The following is a 14270-nucleotide window of genomic DNA, read 5'->3' as shown; positions in this document are numbered from 1 at the left end:
TTCAAGAAGATGTAATCTGGAGGGCAATTTGAGAAGAGCTATTTAAATAGCCCAGCAATTCCACGTCTAGAAGTCTGTCCTATAGAACATCGTGTATACATGCCCACGGATACGTGCACAGAGAATTATCTGCAGAATGCAAAAATTAGAGTCAACTGAATGTCCCCCTGTGAGGGATTGGTGAGATGAATTATGGCTTAACGGTGCTGTGGAATACAACGCCGTGATGATAAGGACCACGTTAGGTCTGCAGGTGCTGATGATGGAAGAGGCTCATGACACGTCGTTAGAAAGTTGTTGCACACGTGTGTGTGCAAGGATAGCTTGATTTTTTTAGATTCTTTATACTATGTGAACAATGGAGGATTCTTTGATTTCATAAACTTTCACAGTTTCAAGTTATATTACTCTTATCTTCTTACAACACTTTCTTAACTGAAGTATTCAAAACTAAACATCTCTAGAGCACTCCACTTCTCAATATTTCTGCCGTCGCCGGGAGCCCAGGCTGCTCATCACTTCTACTCTGTTCACAAAAGAGCCCTGGAAAGCTTTTAGAAAGTAGCAACTGCCTGGACTCCATCTCAGAGCAAGTAAGTCAAACTCTCAGGAATAGAACTGAGGCATCTCAAAGCACGGTCTGCAGCCCAGCAACATCACCAGTCTCTGAGAGCCTGTTAGTCATGCAGAATCTCGGGCCCACCACAGGTCTTCCCCAGCAAAACACACATTTCAAAAAAGAGAACTAAAAAAAAAAAAAAAAAAAAAAAAAGAGAGAGAGAACTATACTCAATATCCTGTGATAAACCACAATGGAAAAGAACATTTATTTATTTTTTTAAGGTCTTTATTGGAATATAATTGCTTTACACTCTTGTACCAGTTTTTGAGGTACACCAAAGTGAATCAGCTGTATTTATACACATACCCCCATATCCCCTCCCTCCTGCGACTCCCCCCCACCCTCCCCGTCCCGGCCCTCTAAGGCATCACCCATCATCGAGTTGATCTCCCTTTGTTATACGGCAACTTCCCACTGACTCTCTGTTTTACAGTTGGTAGTATATATATGTCCATGCTACTCTCTCACTTCCGCCAGGCTTCCCCTTCGACCCCGCCCCCCCAACCTTGTGTCCTCCAGTCCATTCACTGCATCTGCATCCTTATTCTTGTCTTGTCACTGGGTTCATCAGTACCATTTTTTTTTTCTTTTAGATTCTGTATATATGAGTTAAAATACAATATTTGTTTTTCTCTTTCTGGCTTACTTCACTCTGTATGACAGACTCTAGGTCTATCCACCTCATTACATATAGCTCCATTTCATTCCTTTTTATAACTGAGTAATATTCCATTGTATATATATGCCACATCTTCTTTATCCATTCATCTGTTGATGGGCATTTAGGTTGCTTCCATGTTCTGGCTATTGTAAATAGTGCTGCAATGAACATTATGGTACATGTTTCTTTTTGGATGATGGTTTTCTTTGGGTATATGCCCAGGAGTGGGATTACTGGATCATATGGCAGTTCTATTTTTAGTTTTTTAAGGAACCTCCAAACTGTTTTCCATAGTGGCTGTACCAACTTACATTCCCACCAACAGTGCAGGAGAGTTCCCTTTTCTCCACACCCTCTCCAACATTTGTTGTTTCTAGATGTTTTGATGATGGCCATTCTGACCAGTGTGAAGTGATACCTCATTGTGGCTTTGACTTGTATTTCTCTGATGATTAGTGATGTTGAGCATCTTGGAAAAGAACATTTAAAAAGGAATGTCGATATATGTATAACTGAATCACTTTGTTGTACAGCAGAAATTTTTTTTGTACAGCAGAAATTAATGCAATGCTGTAAATCAATGACATTTCAATTTAAAGAAAATTTATTAAAAGATAATATGCATTTCACATTCTACTCCCCGGGAGATTCCTGGGCATATTAGAGTTTGAGAAGCACTGACTGTTCCACTTATTGGCCTAGACCTTCCTCAACTGTAAAATGGGGGAAAATCATATCTGTGAAAGCTAAAGAGCTGATGTGTGTCACACGCCTGGTGTCCACCCAGGCACATAGTAGATACTCAGGAAATGTGGGTTTCTTAGGCTGGCTACTTCAAACTTTGCACCTGAAAGTGGGGGCTCGCTCACGTGACCTCCACCTGCCAACTCAGCAGAGCACCCATGCTCTCCAGTCCCTGAGACATGCAGGCCATGCTCAGGATGCATGGGAGCTCCCAGGAGGGGCTGCCCGCCAGCACACTCTGGCTTCTGCTCTCACGGGTTCAACCACGTGTTTACCAAGAGGCAGCTGGGTGTGTCCCCAAACCTGTTCATGCCCGTACTACCTGTAATGGAATTACATAATTTAATTAAATATTATGTGAACCAATAAAATGTGCGTACAAAAAGAAAGTTGTTGTTTCTATGAAATGCTAAATTGAATGCTTTCAAAAGACCAGTTAAATGTAAGCTTCTAAAAGCAGGTATGGGTGAGACAACCATATAAGACAAGAGAAAAGAAATCATATACATTTATAACTATATTTAGGTTATCTTGCAAGTTTCTTAAAATTTTCAATCCAATATAAGGAAATCAAAATTGGAACTCCCAGTTGATATTTTGTGGGCGGGTTAAAGAAAGATCTGTTCACATGCGCTCACACGAAAGGCCTTGGCTCTACATTGAAAAACTGGGAGTGAGTGTACCTTTTTATGTTTCATGTGTAAATAAGATGCTTCAGGAATGGATAGGCAGCGCTTGAAGGGTTTCGCATGTGGTTGGTTAGGAAGGCTTGGTGCTCAATAGGGTACAAAGAGAAACTTTGTGGTCTCCTCCCCAGCCTCTCCTGCTTTGCACTGGCTGCATGGGCTGATTCCTTCCCTGTCCTTGTGTGACGTCTTAAGCAGTCACCCTTGGGTGGGTGTTAATTGTCCTGAGGTCACCTTCAGTCTTTAGGAAAGTCTTGTTTTAGTAATTAAAATGTTCAGTTTAGTAGAGTAATCAAATTCCAAAATTTTTCTGCTCCCTGAGCTGAGGCCTGATTTAGGCCAAGAAGCCTGCTGTGCGAGTTTTGGGGGTCAGGGGCACGGGGGCCATCAGGGCAGGAGGGCATCTTTCCTCTTCCACTGCCTTCCCTCACTAGCTGTCTTTTCCACCCCTCCAGGTTGGGCCTAGGGCAAGATGGTTAGGATGAAGGGCAGCTCCTCTGGTCTGGAGCTGCTGCTCGTTGGACTTGGCGTTCAGGGCTGACTCTGTCATGAGGCGCTTCCCCCGGAGAATCCCCACTGTGAACTCCATGATGACAGCGTAACTCCTCTGCCTGCCCACTTCCTCATCAGCGCTCAAGCCTCAGCCTTCTGTTGTTTTTTTTTTAAACTGGCTGCATTGGGTCTTTGTTGCTACATGTGGGCTTTTTGTAGCTGTGGAGAGCGGGGGCTACTCTTCATTGCAGTACGTGGGCTTCCTATTGCAGTGGCTTCTCTTGTTGTGGAGCACAGGCTGTAGGCACAAGCGGGCTTCAGTAGTTGCAGCATGTGAGCTCAGTAGCTGTGGTTTGAGGGTCTAGAGCGCAGGCTCAGTAGTTGTGGCGCATGGGCTTAGTTGCTCCGCGGCATGTGGGATCTTCCCGGACCAGGGCTTGAACCCATGTCCCCTGCTTTGGCAGGCGGATTCTTAACCACTGTGCCACCAGGGAAGCCCTCAGGCTTCTATTTTAAGGAACCCTCTTGAAAGCCTTTTTCGGGCAGTGTTTCTTAAGAAGGCTCCAGGCCAGCTCCCTTCCAGGAACCCACACAATCGGAAAAGCGTTCCCCTCCTTGTCCCATTGTCAGAAAAAGTACAGCTTGCTTGCTCCCGGTGCTATCACTTAACTGCAGCTCCGGCCACAATAGCTGGTCTCGTGGAGAGTCAGACACCCAGGGAGTTCAAGCACAGTTGTACAGGTTGTGAACACTGTCATCTCTGTGAATGGGACCTACTTGTACAGTGAGCAACCTAAACAGGCGTCCTCAGAGTTCAGACACTAGTCCACTGAACTCCAGAGGACACAGATCAAGCTGCTCAAGTGACTCACTCAAAGCCTTTCTCACTTGGATTGAGAAGGGAGGACGCATACTTCTCCCCCTCCCCCCAAAAGGGAACATGCCTCCGCTCCCCCAAGAACTCCCTTTGGAGGAATATTCTCTCTTTGCTCTTTTTTCTCTTCTTCTCAGCCTCCTAACTCCATCTTAAATTACTTCCCTGGGTTAAAGAAACAGTTGTGGGTGTTCGTTTGTTTGTTTGTTTGTTTTGGACAATACTGCTCATGGGAAAGATGAGACACTAATCTTTGGGGTCTTGTTTAATCTCGTTTCAGTCTTGTTTCATTCCAGAGCTAACGGGTTATTAATGCAAGCAAATGGGTCCTCCCTAGAATGACAAGCTTTCTTGAGCATTGATTAGGTACCAGGCACCATGCCGGGACAGAGATTTAAAAAAAAAAAAAGAAAGAAAGAAAGGATACTACAAGGATCTTGTCCTCCAGGGTCACACATAGGCCAGGGAGGAAAAAACCACATTAGTGTAATGTGGCAGGTGTCACAAGAGGCAGCTACACCCATGGCATTGTAGGAACGTGGAAGAAGGCACGTAGAACAGTCTGGGAGATGGGTGGGAAAGAGGGATGCAGGCAGATCAGGGAAGAAGTGCACGAGAAGAAGGTCATGGATAGAGAAGATACACTATCAAAACTTGTTGGTAAGAAAGTTATATCATTTTAACCCTGTGTGGGCACAGGAGTCAGCATCTAACTTTTATCAAGACAAACGCTGCCAGGAAGGCAAGTTCTCTGATTAACAGGCATCGACATTTTAGAAGGTGGACTCTTCAATGGTGCCGCCCCAAATGAGAGCTGGTCCATGGCTTTCATGTGTATATTGTTTTCCTTATTTGACACCGAAAAGCAGCCCTCGAGGACTATACACTTACAGTCGGAGAAATTGTGCTCTGTGTTTTGCAAACTGCGTCATACTTTCAGACTTGCTTGCAATGAATATGTTTTCTTCTTTCCACGGATGTCTCAGCCAAAACAGTGCTGCCACCTTTAAAATGTCACAACAGAGCATGTGGCTCGCAAGTGTCCACTTGCGTCAAGAAGCTCTTAACTATACTGGGCGCAGCCCCAACACAGCTGGCATTTCTAGAAGCTATTGGGATGAGCAGTGGGAATTCACTGAGTTAGCTGCAGTGTCCATGGAAGTTTTTACTTCATTGACGGATCTCATGTTTATTTTCCAGAAGTCAGAGTTTGACGGGAACTCTGAACACACCTGTGCTGTTGGGCTGAAGTTATGTCAGTCAGGGCTTCCTGTTTCAAATGTGTTTCGTGTTCGAATAATAAAACATCTCCCTTTGTTTCCCCTTGAAAAGGCAATGCTTCGAGTCTATTATCTGGAAATTCTTGGCGTGTGGCCTCTGCTCACTGTGCATGTCCCATTTGTCTGCAGAGTCACTAACAGCTCCTCTTGCAGGCAGGTTCCATCTCCCACAATAAAGACGGAAACAGCATTGCTGTTCCCTGTGACCCGTCCCTAAGCACGTCCTTCTCAGTGAAGACAAGTGGATTAACTCTGGTGTGACGCAGATGTCAGCTGAGGTCTCCAAGCCTTTTTGATATTTAAATAAAATTGGCTTGATCTCTCAAAGTCACAGCCATTGGGAAGTTCCGTGTCCTCACATGCACTTCAGGGACTGGCCCGGGCTTATGTCTGTCACCTCCAACCCCAAGTGACCTCTCTGTTGGACTCTCCATCGCAGCCCATCTCCACTGTTCCCCTGTCACCTCTGCCCACCTGGGTGACCACTGATTTACAAAACAACCACCCAGCATTTATGGAGAGCAGGCTTTACCGAAACTTCCGTGCCATGCAGAGTCCTCACCCCTCAAGATGCGAACCACTGAAACAGATCATGCAGTGCCTTTACTGTTCCAGGTCCTTCAGCCACCGGCCATCAGAAAGTCCTCCCAGGCTCCTTTTTCCCCACAGACTCCAGGTCACAATTTGCAGCTCAGCCCCCATGTCCCTGCCTCCCCATCTTCCAAGCTGCCTGCTCCCAGCTTCTCGCTTCCCCTCATTTCACAAGTTCCTGGGCTAGTAAACTGTGTAACTAAAGAGGAAGGGAGTCCACTGAAAGGCAGGGAGGGGAGGGATAAATTAGGAGTTTGGAGTTAACAGAGACACACTCCTATATATAAAATAGATAACCAACAAGGACCTACTATATAGCACAGGGAACTATATTCAAGATCGTGTAATAATCTATAAGGGAAAAGAATCTAAAAAAGAAGATATATATATACATATATATATTTAACTGAATCATTGTGCTGTACACCTGACACTAACACAACATTGTAAATCAGCTGTACTTCAATAAAAAAGAAAGAAAACATTTAAAAAAAAAAAAAAAAAGGATCCCATGCAGCTCAGGGAATCACTGCTGGACAACCAGAGAAACAGGCCAGAGAAAGGAAAGGAGCAAATGGGGGCTCTGCAGCCAGAGCCCCAGCCAAGAAGAGGTTCAGTCCCCACAGCTGCCCCCACAGAACCGTGGAAGCCACAGCTGGATGTCCCAAAGCCTCCAGCTCTGGACCCGGAGGCCACTCCTGCAAACCGGTGCCAGCAGGGCTTCCTCCCATTCCTGCTTCTTTGGCACCATCAGTTCCCAATTTCCAGTTGGGGACGCAGGCATCTGATCAGACAAGCCCTTGTCTTGTGCCCATCGCTGCGAAGAAGGTTGGCAAATCAAGCACCTGGCTTTTTGGCTTCTAGGGTGGGAGACAGACTCCGCTTCACACCCAACCTCATAGAATGGGAAAGCAAACAACCATTGGAAAGGGATTTGGGGGTCCTGGGGCCAGAAGTAAAATGTTCTTTACCTTTCCACTGCCTATTGGTCTCCTGGCCTTTCTGGCTCCTTGATGACTTTGCGCAGCCAAAGACTCGCTATAGCCTTTGCTCAACAAAGCCTATCTTCTCCAGTCTTGCCTTCTAAGAGCACAAAAACTGCCAGCTTTGTTCTCTTAACCTTTCCTGTCTCCAGCCTGAAATGAAACTGCATATTTCAGGGAACCCAAATGTCAGAAACACAAAGGTACAAGCTCCAACCCCTTTCCCAGGCTACTGTTCAAGATAAGTCGGGATATATTTTCCAGTTTCCATTTAAAGAGCAACTTTAAGACAACTTCTGTCCTTAAACTTCAGTTTTTATTTTAAACAGTGTCCAGTGTATCTGGGGATCATAACAGAAGTAGTGATGAGAATAACAGACGCTCTGCAGACTCTCACTGGCCAAGTCTTTTTTCCAAATTTTCTTTACACGTGCACTATCCACACGCCTGCACCTTCCATGCACCTTCAGTGTCTGTTACTGGCTATTGGGCACTTAACGTGGGGCAAATCCTCATTTCAGCCCTTGAAATGTGCTAAAAGTATAAAAGACCAGATTTTGAAGCCTTAAGACTTACTTAGAACGTAAGTAACTTTATATTGATTATCAATATTATACATATACTCAGTTCAATAAAATGTATTGTTAAAATTAATTTCACCTGTTCCTTTTTACTGTTTCATGCAACTCCCAGAAAATGTAAAGTTACATAGGTGACTCACATAAGGCTTATATTTTGCTGCTCTGTACACTGAAATGCATCTACAATTTTCAGTCAGTTAGTACACAGCTCACCCCACACTTAGACAACCCACAAAATGAGAAGATGCCCCTGAGACCAAATAGACATTCTGCTGCCTAAGAGTACACTTATAAAGTTTCCCAGCACGAACAGCAACAAAAATCTGTTCACTTAGCGATTTTCTAAATTGAGTAATCAATTAATTCACCAACACATTTACGTGCCTGACACTGTGCTGTGACTGGGGCTACAGCTGTGAACAGATCGGACACAGCTGCGGCCTCCAGCAACGCCAAGGGTCAGCAGCACAGACTCTGGAGCCTGACGACGTGGCTCCACCTCATGGCTCCACCCCTTACCAGCCACGTGCTCTGGGAGGGACACTGAAGGCACTGTGGGAGTACAGAAGCTGAGCTGAAGGTTCAAGCCAGGATTTCTTGAGGAAGTGATATTTAAGCCATGATGCAAAGCATGAGTTAGGAATCATATGGCAAAAACGAGGGAAGAGACCACTCAGGCAGTTGGAACATCAAGTATGAAAAGCCAAGGCAGAGGGTGAGTGTAGAATATCTGAGGCACTTGGAGAGGGCGAGGGCTGGTTTTACATGAAGAGGTCAGGGAGATAGACAAGGACCAGGTGCCTGAAAGGCACTACAAACCAGAGAAGGATTTGGGACTTTATCCTGAGGAAATGGAAAGCTGTGGAATTTTCTGCAGGGGAGTTACATGATCAGATTTGGAAAGATCATATTGACTACGCTGTGTAGAGGATGGATTGGAGGGAAGAAACAGTGGACACAGGAAGGCCGTTTAGGGGATTTCATGATGGTCCAGGTGAGAGGTGATGATGGCTTGGACCAGAATGGCAGCAGTGGGAGAGAAATTATAGATATGCAATACGAGGACATGGTGATCCATCAGATGTGGAGATGGGGGTGCAGTGTGGTGAGGAAGAGGTAAAGGATGACCCCAGCTTTACCATTTAAGGAGCCGGATGATAGGTGGCTTATTCACTACCAAAAAGAAAATTGTAAGAGGAACATATTTGGAGGGAAAGGATGACTTCAATCTTGGAAATAATGAGTTTAAGGAGCCTGTGAGATGCATGAGCTCATCTTCCAGACGCAGTTTTGAGGATGGAAGGGAGTCTAGGACAGCTCTGAATGTTCAAGAATTGGGAAGAGGGTGGAGTCAAGATGGCAGTGTGGGAGGACGCAGAGTTCACCTCTCCCCACAACTAGAGCACATGCCCTACACTGGTGGGGGACCTCAATGCCCAAGGAGACAGGGAGGAAACCCAGAGCAACTGGATAGGAAGTGGCAGGGAGTGAGGGGGAAGAATTGGAGGCTGGATGGGACCAGCACCCCTGAGGGGTGGCTGGGAGAGGGGAGGGGTTCCCATGCCTGGAGGAACACTTGGGGGCTCAGAAGATGGGGGGAGTGCACCCAGCATTTCCCTCGCCCAATTGGTCTGAGAAGCCTGCTGGGCTCCCAGACCAGGTCCTCTGCCCTCCAGGACCCCCTCCAGGCTGTGTGGGTCCTAGGGGCATAGGAGAAAGGGAGGAGTGGGGGAGAGGAGGAGAGGCAGATGGATGGAGAGACCTTCCAGGATAAGAGGACTAGGGGAGGCTGGGAAGGTGTTTCCCCTGCCCACTCGGCCCTGGGAAGCCTGCTGGTCTCCCGGGCCTGGTCCTTCATTCTCCAGGGACCCTCTGGCTGCGCAGGTCATAGGGGTGTGGGAGGGAGGCAGGAGGGGGTAGGAGGCAGAGAGGCAGACAGTGGCAGGGGGTTACCCTCCAGGACCAGAAGATCAGGGGAGAAGCTGCAAACATTTCCCCTGCCATTCTGCCCTGGGAAGCCTACTGAGCTCCCAGGCCTCGTCCTTTGTTCTCTGAGCTCCCCTCCAGGTTGTGCTGGTCCTAGGGGCACAGGAGGGAGGGAGGAAGGGGAAAGAGGAGGAAAGGCAGACAGGGGACCCTCCCAGACTGGGGGATCAGGGGAAGTGTCAGCCCAGAAACCTCTTGGGCTTCTGTGTTTGATGCCCTGCCTTCCAGAGCCCCCTCCTGCCACGTGGGTCCTAAGGGCATAGGAGGGAGGGAGTAGGGAAAGAAGAATAGAGGCTGACAGGGAGGAACCCTCCTGGATCAGAGGATGGGGGAAACTTGCCTAGCATTTCCCCCACCCACTTGGGCCCAGTGAGGCTGCTGGGGTCCCAGACATGGTCCTCCACTCCAAAGGACAGAGGCACTCCTGGGCCCCTTCTGTCTCAAGGAGCCTAAGCACCGCCCCCCCACACCCTCCCCCCCAACCCTGACCTTTTCCCTGCCCTATGGGTCCTAAGTATAGGCCCCATCCACCGGCTAATAAACCCCACCACTGCCTAAGCCCCACGCCCCACAGCCAAGGCCTTTTCCAGCTTTTTTTTTTCCTTTTCCCTCCTCTTTTTTGCTATTGTGGTCTGTTTCACCTTCCAGTTGTTGTTTCATCTATTTTTTAATTTTTTCTAACATATCTGTTAGTTTTCTAATCTTATTGTGTTTTTACTCTTTGTTTTTGTTCTGCTCCTTTTTTTCTTTTCTTTTCTTTTTTTTTTTTTTTTTGCCACCCTGCTTGGCTTGCGGGATCTTGGTTCACAAGCCAGGTGTCAGGCCTGAGCTCCTGCAGTGGGAGCTCTGAGTCTGAACCACTGGACTAACAGAGAACCTCAGACCCCAGGGAATATTCATCAGAGTGAGATCTCCTGGAGGTCCTCATCTCAGCACCAAGACCCAGCTCTACCCAACAGCCTACAAACTCCAGTGCTTGGAGCCTCAGGCCAAACAACCAGTAAGACAGGAACACAATCCCACCCATCAAAAGAAATAAGAAAAAATGAGATGACAAAAAAATATGTCACAGATGAAGGAACAAGGTAAAAACCTACAAGACCAAATAAATGAAGAGGAAAGAGGCAACCTACCTGAAAAAGAATTCAGAGTAATAATAGCAAAGATAATCCAGAATCTCAGAAATAGAATGGAGGCATGGATTGAGAAAATATAAGAAATGTTTAACAAAGATCTAGAAGAACTAAAGAACAAACGGAGATGACACAACACAATAACTGAAATGAAAAATACACTAGAAGGAATCAATAACAGAATAACTTAGGCAGAAGAAGGAATAAGTAAGATGGAAGACAGAATGGTGGAAATAACTGCTGAGGAGTAGAATAAAGAAAAAAGAATGAAAAAATTGAAGACAATCTCAGAGACCTCTTGGACAACACTAAATGTACCAACATTCAAATTATAGGGGTCCCAGAAGAAGAAGAGAAGAAGAAAGGGACTGAGAAAACATTGGAAGAGATTATAGTGGAAAACTTCCCTAGCATAGGAAAGAAAATAGTCACCCAAGTCCAGGAAGCACAGAGTCCCATACAGGATAAATCCTAGGAGAAACACACTAAGACACATATTAATCAAACTAACAAAAATTGAATTCAAAGAAAAAGTATTAAAAGCAGTAAGGGAAAAGCAAAAAATAACATACAAAGGAATCCCCATAAGGTTATCAGCTGATTTTTCTGCAGAAACTCTGCAGGCCAGAAGGGAGTAGCAGGATATACTTAAAGTGAGGAAAGTGATGAAAGAGAAAAAGTGGTGAAAGAGAAAAACCTACAAACAAGGTTACCCAGGAAGGATCTCATTCAGATTTGATGGAGAAATCAAAAGCTTTACCGATGAGCAAAAGCTGAGAGAATTCAGCACTACAAAACCAGCTTTACAACAAATGCTAAAGGAACTTCTCTAGGAGGGAAAAAAAAAGAGGAGAAAAAGACCCACAAAAACAAACCCAAAACAATTTAAAAAATGGTAATAGGAACATACATATCAATAATAACCTTGAATGTAAATGGATTAAATGCTCCAACCAAAAGACACAGACTGGCTGAATGGATACAAAAACAAGACCCATATATATGCTGTCTACAAGAGATCCATTTCAGACCAGTGGACACATATAGACTGAAAGTAAAGGGATGGACAAAGGTATTCCATGCAAATGGAAAACAAAAGAAAGCTGGAGTAGCAATACTCATATCAGATAAAATAGACTTTAAAATAAAGACTGTTACAAGAGATAAGGAAGGACACTACATAAAGATCAAGGGATCAATCCAAGAAGAAGAGATAAGAATTATAAATATTTATGCACCCAACATAGGAACATCTCAATACATAAGACAAATGCTAGCAACAGTAAAAGTGGAAATCAACAGTAACACAATAATAGTAGGGGACTTTAACACCCCACTTACACCAATGGACAGATCATCCAAACAGGAAATAAATAAGAAAACACAAGCTTTAAATGATACAATAGACCAAATAGATTTAATTGATATTTATAGGACATTCCACCAGAAAGAGGCAGGATACACTTTCTTCTCAAGTGCACACAGAACATTCTCCAGGATAGATCACATCTTGGGTCACAAATCAAGCCTCAGAAAATTTAAGAAAATTGAAATTGTTTCAAGCATCTTTTCCAACCACAACACTATGAGATTAGAAATCAATTACATGAAAAAAAACTGTAAAAAACACAAACACATGGAGGCTAAATAGTGTGTTACTAAATAACCAAGAGATCTCTGAAGAAATCAAAGAAGAAATTAAAAAAAAATACATAAAATCAAATGATAATGAAAACACAATGACCCAAACATATGGGACACAGTGAAAGTAGTTCTTAGAGGGAAGTTTATAGCAATTCAATCTCACCTTAAGAAACAAGAAAAATCTCAAATAAACAATCTAAACTTACACCTAAAGCAACTAGAGAAAGAACAAAGAAAACCCAAAGTCAGTAGAAGGAAAGAAATCATAGAGATCAGAGCAGAAATAAATGAAATAAAAACAAAGAAAACAGGACTTCCCTGGTGGCACAGTTGTTAAGAATCTCCCTGCCAATGCAGGGGTTCAAGCCCTGGTCTGGGAAGATCCCACATGCCGCAGAGCAACTAAGCCTGTGTGCCACTACTGAGCCTGCACTCTAGAGCCCACAAGCCACAACAACTGAGCCTGCATGCCACAACTACTGAAGCCCATGCACCTAGAGCCCATGCTCTGCAACAGAAGAAGCCACCATGTTGAGAAGCCCGTGCACCACAGCGAAGAGTAGCCCCCACTTGCCACAACTAGAGAAAGCCTGCTTGTAGCAAGGAAGACCCAAAACAGCCAAAAATTAATTACTTAATTAATTAATTAATAGAAACAAAGAAAACAATAGCAAAGATCAGTAAAACTAAAAGTTGGTTCTTTGAGAAAATAAACAAATGATAAACCTTTAGCCAGACTCATCAAGAAAAAAGAGGAGAGGATGCAAATCAATAAAATTAGAAATGAAAAAGGAGAAATCACAACTGACACCTCAGAAATACAAAGGATCATGAGACTACTACAAACAACTATATGCCAATAAAATGGACAACCTCAAAGAAATGGACAAATTCTTGGAAGGGTACAATTTTCCAAGACTGAACCGGGAAGAATTAGAAAATATAAACAGACATATCACAAGTATTGAAGTTGAGACTGTAATTAAAAATCTTCCAACGAACAAAAGTCCAGGACCAGAAGGCTTCACAAGTGAATTCTATCAAACATTTAAAGAAGAGCTAACACCTATCCTTCTAAACTCTTCCGAAAAATTGCAGAGGGAAAAACACTCCCAAATTCATTCTACGATGCCACCATCACCCTGATACCAAAACCAGATAAAGATATCACAAAAAAAGAAAATTACAGACCAATATCACTGATAAACATAGATGCAAAAATCCTCAACAAGATATTAGCAAACAGAATCCAACAATACATTAAAAGGATCATACACCATGATTTATCCCAGGAATGCAAGGATGCTTCAATATATGCAAATCAACCAATGTGATACACCATATTAACAAATTAAGGTATAAAAACCATATGGTCATCTCAATAGATGCAGAAAAAGCTTTTGACAAAATTCAACACCCATTTATGATAAAAAAAAAAAAACTCTCCAGAAAATGGGCATAGAGGGAACATACCTCAACATAGTAAAGACTATATATGACAAATCCACAGCAAATATTATTCTCAATGGTGAAAAACTGAAAGCATTTCCTTGAAGATCAGGAACAAGACAAGGATGTCCACTCTCTCCACTCTTATTCAATATAGTTTTTGGAAGTCCTAGTCAGGGCAGCGAGAAGAAAAAGAAATAAAAGGAATCCAAATTGGAAAAGAAGTAAAATTGTCACTGTTTGCAGATGACATGATACTATACATATAAAATCCTAAAGATGCCACCAGAAAACTACTAGAACTAATCAATCAATTTGGTAAGGTTGCAGGAAACAAAACTAATGCACAGAATCTCTTACATTCCTATACACTAACAGTGAAAGATCAGAAAGAGAAGTTAAGGAAACAATTCCATTTACCATCGCAACAAAAAGAATAAAATATCTAGATATAAACCTACCTAAGGAGGCAAAAGACTTGTACTCAGAAAACTATAAAACACTAATGAAAGAAATCAAAGATGACATAAACAGATGGAGAGCT

Source organism: Hippopotamus amphibius, chromosome 11, assembly GCF_030028045.1.
Source record: "Hippopotamus amphibius kiboko isolate mHipAmp2 chromosome 11, mHipAmp2.hap2, whole genome shotgun sequence".
In the NCBI taxonomy this organism is placed as follows: domain Eukaryota; kingdom Metazoa; phylum Chordata; class Mammalia; order Artiodactyla; family Hippopotamidae; genus Hippopotamus; species Hippopotamus amphibius.
The sequence above is the reverse complement of the archived record's forward strand: the minus strand, read 5'-3'. Positions refer to the sequence as shown.